Here is a 7487-nt window from a genome sequence, read left to right as displayed (position 1 = left end):
GACCTCTACCTTTGCAGTCACTCTGTCCAAGGGACCATCAGTACCCACAAGCAGCTATGGCTCACCTTCAGTCTCACTGCTACAGTGTAGCTCACTCCCTGAAGTAACCACCTCACCAGTCCTGGCTGCATGTATGCAGTCTGTCTGGGTCTCCCCAGGCTACCAGACCCACATGCTTGTCTCCTAGCCTCACTGCGTATAACTTCATAGTTACATGGCACTGCCTCATCCACATTCTTCCCTCTCAGGACATCTGCAGGATGGTAGTTCCATACCCCTGTTGTCTCAAGACAACCCACTACTGGCATTTTGTCTTTCCCACTTACTGGCTCCCTCACCTTTGTTCCCCACCTTGCCTCCATGGACGTCTGTATGCCACATGGCCCCACTGGTTGCATTCAAAACATTTAACCCTAGCTCCTGGACATGTACCTGGACAAGTGGCTTCCCTTGCTACTGGTGGATTATATTGGGGCAGTCTGTGCTGCCCACCATGGGTTCCATTAGAGCCATGAGCAGTATTGGGGGTCCCATTCCTGTGCAGGGCTGCCCTGCTGGCCAGGTATAGGTCTCTCTTTTTCCTCAACTCATCTGAAGTAGCACATTGTCTATCAGCTAACCAGATCCTCATGTCCTCAGGCAAAGTGCTAAGGGCTTGTTCCCTCATCAAAAGGTCTGCTAGCCCTTCAAAAGTGGTGACCTGACATCCACTCACCCTGCTATGAAAATAAGTACTCAGTTCAGCAACATATTCACATACATTTTCATCTGCCTTGCGTCTATGCTCACGAAACTTTTTTCTATACATTTCAGATGTTAGCTTAAAACATTGTAACAGACTTTATTTTACAGCAGTATAATCAAAACAGACAAAGTCAGGCATTTGTGATATACAAGTTACAGCTTTCCCATGGAGTAAGAGGATCAGGAACTGTACCCAGAGTCCTTGGTCAACACTATACTGTTCGCATACCCTTTCAAACATGTGAATGAAGCTATCAAATTTATCCCCCTCTTTAAATTGCAGAAGAAATTTACTGACCTGTTGTGCTTCTGGGGTCCAGTTACTACCTTCCCCATTACCTCCATGACTCTGGCAAAGAGTCAGCATTTCCCTCTCATGCTTCCTCTGACACTCCTTTTCTTCAGCTTCTATATCCAAATGCCTGGCCACCAACTCAAGTCTCTTTAGCTCCAGCTGGATTTTTAAGTCCACTGCCGAAAGGTTGAGCTGTCCATTGTCCAATGATATTGTATCTCCACTGCCAGTCTGATTGTCCTCCTGGATGCTGTTTTCTGATGTAGCAGTAACCAAGGCTGCAATCATGTCTGCCTTAGTCAGGTTTCCATGCACCAGTCACCTAGCCTGGCACATCTACATCAGCTGGCTCCTTGTCAGCTTTCCATACTCCTGTGCTGACATGCTGCCTGCTTACCCTGATTAACTAAGCTAACAAAAGAAATAAAACAATTGTGATCTGAACTCTGAGTATACACTGCATGGCTGATTTAGAGTACAAAACACTTTAAGAGATCACTGTATATAAACTACAGGATTCACTCTACCCCCACCACTGCCAAACAGATGTGTGAGGATATCTTATCCCAACCACTGCCAAACAGATATGTGAGGATCTTATCCCAACCACTGCCACCAGGTATGTGAAGACAGTGCCCTGGCCCAGCAATCAAGGAGCATCAATCCTCACCACTAACACCAGGGAGGTTGTCTCATAGAAGAGGAAAGGATAATTAATACATACAGTAAAGTACAAATTCTCCTACGTGCACACAGTGATCACAGTCAGTCTGAGGCTGGTTTCTCCCTTGCTCCCCAGGTCCCCAGTAAGACTCACCACTGGCACAGCTATAGGGTCCAGATCTCAGCCTAGCTGGCAAGATAACCTCCAGTACCCTCTCTGTCCCACCAGTGCTTCGTGCCCCTGTCCAGGGAGCTGACACACACCCACACCTTGAGATAAGTATTTATACAACTTCACAGACACTCCTGGGAAAGGCTGACACAGACTCTAGCTGTGTCCCTTTACCCAGACTATACAGTAGTAATTACTGCCACCACCAGCCAACAATCACCAGCTACCCAAAGGCCCCTGAAAGGGTGTCCAACTATCACTGTGCAATATCATTATCCAATTGGTAATTTGACCATTCAGTCTAAGGCTTCCTAGAGTGGCTTATTGCAATAAACTCTATAAATATGCAATGTACTCTAGAACTTACTTATCTCTACACAAAACAGCCACAGGTAAAGGTTTTTAAAATATTTAATAATAAATAATTAAAACACAAGACAATACTACTATACCACAGAGATATCTAAGAGTTCAGAGATCACACAAATGATAGAATTATGTATCAAATTCTATTTGACTAGGCTGGCAGTCTTCACCCATCTTTACCCAATCTTCACGGTGTTTATCTATCTAAAACTGAAATATAAGTGAATTACAAACTCAGCAGGTTTTCTGAACATGTTTTCAAGAATTCAGCTGGGCAAAAAAAAAAAAAAAAGATAGGCTAAAGGGTTGGCTGGTTAGGCTAGATACATGTATGAAGAATTTATGTTTTTATAGGTATGTAAAGGTGAACCTAGAGGTGGTTTATTGATATTAAATTTAAAAAAAACACCATGAAGTATGCATAACTGTTGAAATAGTTTAGAAAACTAGCATTATTTTGTTACTAGTGTCATGTGTGTATTCTTGCAAGACTGAAAAACAAGAAAGCTAAGCTGAAGCATGTAAATAATCGTATATATTTTTTTTTCTTTTCTGAGCTAACATGGGAGAGTAGCACATTCTTGCTTACCTAGTTGTTCAGAGGTTCGTAGTTCACAAATGGAGGGCGAGGAAATAGAAGTATGGAGTGTAGGAACTGTTCATGGAGGGAAGAAAGTCGTTGCTTAGTAGCTCATGATCCTAATTATCTATAGTAATTGACAGCTTTAGACCACTGCAATTTGCAATGTGCTTTGGGGCATAATTTGGCATTAAGTGGCTTGCAGACATTAAAAATTTGAAAAAGTGTACACAGACATTTTTCTTTTTTTTTGTACTGTGACAGACTTTCTGACAGCAGCAACAGTAGTAGAACAATAATGGGCTTTTTCTTCTTCCAAATTAACAGATAGTTTGATCTCCAGTACCTACTGATATAGCTTAGAAAATTAATATAGTATTTTGAGTACAAAATCAACTTACATATAAACTCACAATCTGTGTTAAAAACATTTGAAAATAGCAAGATTGTCAAGCATAACTAACATATAAACTTTTTTTACAGAGATAATATATTGTCATATCAAATTTTTCATCCCCTAAGGATGGAAAACTATTGTATCTAATAAAAGGATGTGTGTGTGTGTGTGTGTGTGTGTGTGTGTGTGTGTGTGTGTTTTGTATATATATATATATATATATATATATATATATATATATATATATGTGTGTGTGTGTGTGTGTGTGTGTGTGTGTGTGTGTGTGTGTGTGTGTGTGTGTGTGTGTGTGTGTGTGTGTGTGTGTGTGTGTGTGTGAGACATTGCGAGGTATTGCTAGCTGCAGCAGAAGAAGTAAGACAATGCATGTGTGGCATATGCCAGCATGGCTGGCTGAAGTCTTGTAAATAATCTTATGTCATTTGACTGTCACATTGATTTGTACAGTTGTTTGTATGGAAAATATATTTGTAAAAGTTGCTTATGTTAAAAATGCGGCAACAGAAAAGATGTCATGTCATGTCATTCTATAACCGGCTGAAGGATGGAACCCTGGCAGCAGCAGTTTGCTGTATGTTTTTGTTTTTCTTTGGAATCTGAATATAAAAGATCTACGTCAGTTATCACAGTTCATTAATAGTTTTTCAGGAGTTGTTAGTTGCACAACAGAGTGCGTGGAGTATATCATCTTGCCTTGTGGAAGTGAGCATCTCAGCAATACATCTTGCCTTATGATATTAAGTGAGTTAACTAGGGACAGTTTCTCTTTAGTTTAGTTAGAAAAAGTACCATGAGATTAATTTAGTATTATTTCTTTGTCTGCATGTGAGATTCTATCCAACTGTGTTATTTTATATTTCCTATGAATGAAAAACTCTGATGTTTATTGTAACTAAATATTAAGTATTTTCCTGTTTTATATTTTTATTATCCATTATTAACTGTTTTTACACCTTTTCATTGTGACTGATCTTTTAGTGAATAGTTTTAATATCTTGAGAGTATCTGTGCTTATTTCAGTGTCACTGTGGCCACACCAAAAAGTCTGCTTCAGTCACACTCTACCATTCATATCAGCATTAATTTGACACAGTATAATTGTTTACCCCTTGTACGTTGCCTTAAAGTATTTAGCTGGTGGCAACTGCCCTGTAATCTGGAGAGAGGGGTCACAGCTGCTGAATATGTGTCAGTCTTTCCCAGGTATATGTTTGTGCATGCGTATGTGAAAAATCAGATATTTAACACGTGTGCCAGATAGTCGGAACTGGGATACAGTGCTGCAAGGTGGGTTCTGTTTGGGATCTGGAGAGACAGAGAGTCCATTCCCATTGGAGCATATTTAGTGTGTGCTCTAGTGGGAAATTGTGTTGAATGCACTTGAAATACTGTGTAAGTTTATTCCTGTTTTTAGTGAGTACCTTTCACCAGTGATGTCAGTAATGAGGAGTGGGGCTCCTTGATTACTGGCCCAGGGTAAAGAGGGGCTGTCACAATATGTATATATATATATATATATATATATACATACACACACACACACACACACACACACACACATATATATATATATATATATATATATATATATATACATTATATATATATATATATATATATATATATACATACATATATGCATGAGTCTATGACAGACATTCAAAGTATCAAAATCTTGAATGCCTGTCTTAGGCTCATAGGTTCTTAGGAGTGTACTAGGCTTATGGCCCTGGAGCTTTTACAAGCCTAGCCCAAAAGATTCCATGGCAACATGCTGGCTGACATTATTTCCCAGTGCCTCTGTCCATCAGGGCCACTGAAATGATCCCCGGGGTGAATTTTCTATTTTCCCATCCATTCGTCAAGATTTCCCTTGAAGAGGGCCAGTGAGGTGCTCTGCTTGACATATAAGGGAAGTCTATTCGAGACCATTGGCAGTCTCTGGTTAGGAACCTGTCCCTCCAACAAGTTCTGTTGATTGTGGTTATAAGGTTGAGGTCTCTGGCATGTGTGGTATGGAGGGACTGGGATGTCTTTAGATGTAGCATATCTAGCACTGCTGGTAAGCTTGGAAGATGACAGATTATTTAAAGAAGAATGTTTATCAAAAATATTGATATATTTACTTATATTTAGTCTTTCCTTTGCATCTAGAACTGGTAAATTGCTTGTTCTGGCACTAAACTACTGTTTTTAGTTTTAGCTGACTTGGAGGTTATGCCATAGAGCATTGTGTGTACTGAATTTGTTATATTGTTATAAAACAAGATTTTGTTTTCAAAATTAATTATGCCAGTGCTTTGAGATCCTTTCTATCTGGCGTGGATGCTAGCCTCAACTGTTACTCAATATGCTACACATCACTTGCACTTAAACAACTAAGCCAATTTCAAGTAGTGACACATTTTATAATTTAATATAGGTCAGCACAGGTTATTAGATGTTTAGAATGATTAAGGAAGATCAGTCCAGAAGACCAGAAGAACATGTGTGTGTGTGTGTGTGTGTGTGTGTGTGTGTGTGTGTGTGTGTGTGTGTGTGTGTGTGTGTGTGTGTGTGTGTGTGTGTGTGTGTGTGTGTGTGTGTGTGTGTGTGTGTGTGTGTGTGTGTGTGTGTGTGTTTGGTCCCCACACAATAACAAGTTAGAAAATACTCAGGAGTCTGGGGATAGGAACAGGGAGGTCCATAGATTGAAAACAACCCAAAGCACAAGGAATACTTAATCCACCACTGAGAGGCAATATAGAAGATGCATAAAATTATGATTACTGTGGGATTTGTCAGACCTGTTTCTTAAAGTTTCTAAGCATGCCATAGGAATACTTCACAAATACTATTTCAGACTCACCATCAGTTTCCATCATGCCAGCTTACCCACTTATACCCTAACAAAACTTCATAAAATACCTGAATAGACTGCAAACTACTCCAAAAAAGTTGCCAGTTCATGAGTGAATGGCCAAATTCATGAACACCTACACTAAGTGTACACAATCTATATTCAAGACCATCCCTATCAATTTTTGGCTGTCTATTCACTCAGAAAGATTATACTAGGTTTACATGTAGTCTAGACTTTGTGGTAAACTTTATAAATCCCCTCAATGTTCAAGGCTGCAAGAAAAACAGTAAGAAAACTAAAATTAGGAGGAAGAATGTGGGAGTTCTGCTTGTGTTGTCTATTCATTCAGAACAGTGCATCTTTAGTGTAGGCATTCATGAATCCAGCCCTCAGAAGAGAACATCTCTGTATGCAATGGCAGATCATACACAATCATGTTCGGGCAAAATGTCTAAGTGTTCTGGTTTGTAAAGTAATTTAGAGAGATACTTGCTGATCTCCCTGTTAGCCACTTACAATTAGATTAGTAACAAGAAGACTAAGGTCAAGGGTCACTGCTTCATCATGCTGATGGCAGAGCCAGGCAGGTGTATGAAGGCACTTTTAGGGAGTGGCAATGCTGAAAAGTCATTTGGGGAAAGCCACATTTAACAATAATGCAATTTAATTTTCTTCTACTGTTATGCAGCCATGTAAGTTTGAAGTTCTTCTGGTGGAATATTATTTGAGATTCACTGAATACAGCTGTCAGATATTTTGTTTCACGGTATCTTCAATGCTGAAATTTCCATCAGCAAGTCAACATGAACCCATAGACACTGCCCTGACATTCTTTGGCTTTCACCTTCACAGTTTTCTTGTTTCTGAACTCAAACATTCAATCTTGTTCTCAAATACATTTAGGAAATAAGGGGCTTTAATATGATTGAAAATTAAATGCAAGTCCTTGTTGCAGAAGGACATAACATGAAAACACGTTCTTTCAGTGACTTTTGTTAATTGACCTAAGCCTGAATGGGTCTGTTGGAACCTTAGAAAATGTCTAGAATTGTGAAGATGATCAGTATTATGTTAATGCATCCAGTTTTGTTTCTTTAATGCTTTTACCTAGTACTGTTGCTGTTTCATCTGTAGCAATTTTGTCTCTATTTATTATAACTAATGTGTGACTGAAGAAGCTTTAGTGGTCTAGTTCACCAACCTGTAAAATAAAGAAGCAAATACAAAATAAAATAATGAGGAGAATTCAGGCATGCACAGGACAGGCAAGGCAGACATTAGGAAAAGTGAAATAAGCAGATGGACAAACAGGATTTGTAGTTTAAACAGCAAGATCCTTGGCAGACTTATTGCACCAAGTTTTCCCTAACTATGATCAAATTTGTGTCTGTTTTCTTCACACCTGAACAG

This window comes from Protopterus annectens, chromosome 17.part0, assembly GCF_019279795.1.
Source record: "Protopterus annectens isolate FY-2018-M chromosome 17.part0, PAN1.0, whole genome shotgun sequence".
Taxonomy (NCBI): domain Eukaryota; kingdom Metazoa; phylum Chordata; order Ceratodontiformes; family Protopteridae; genus Protopterus; species Protopterus annectens.
This window is presented reverse-complemented; position numbering follows the sequence as displayed.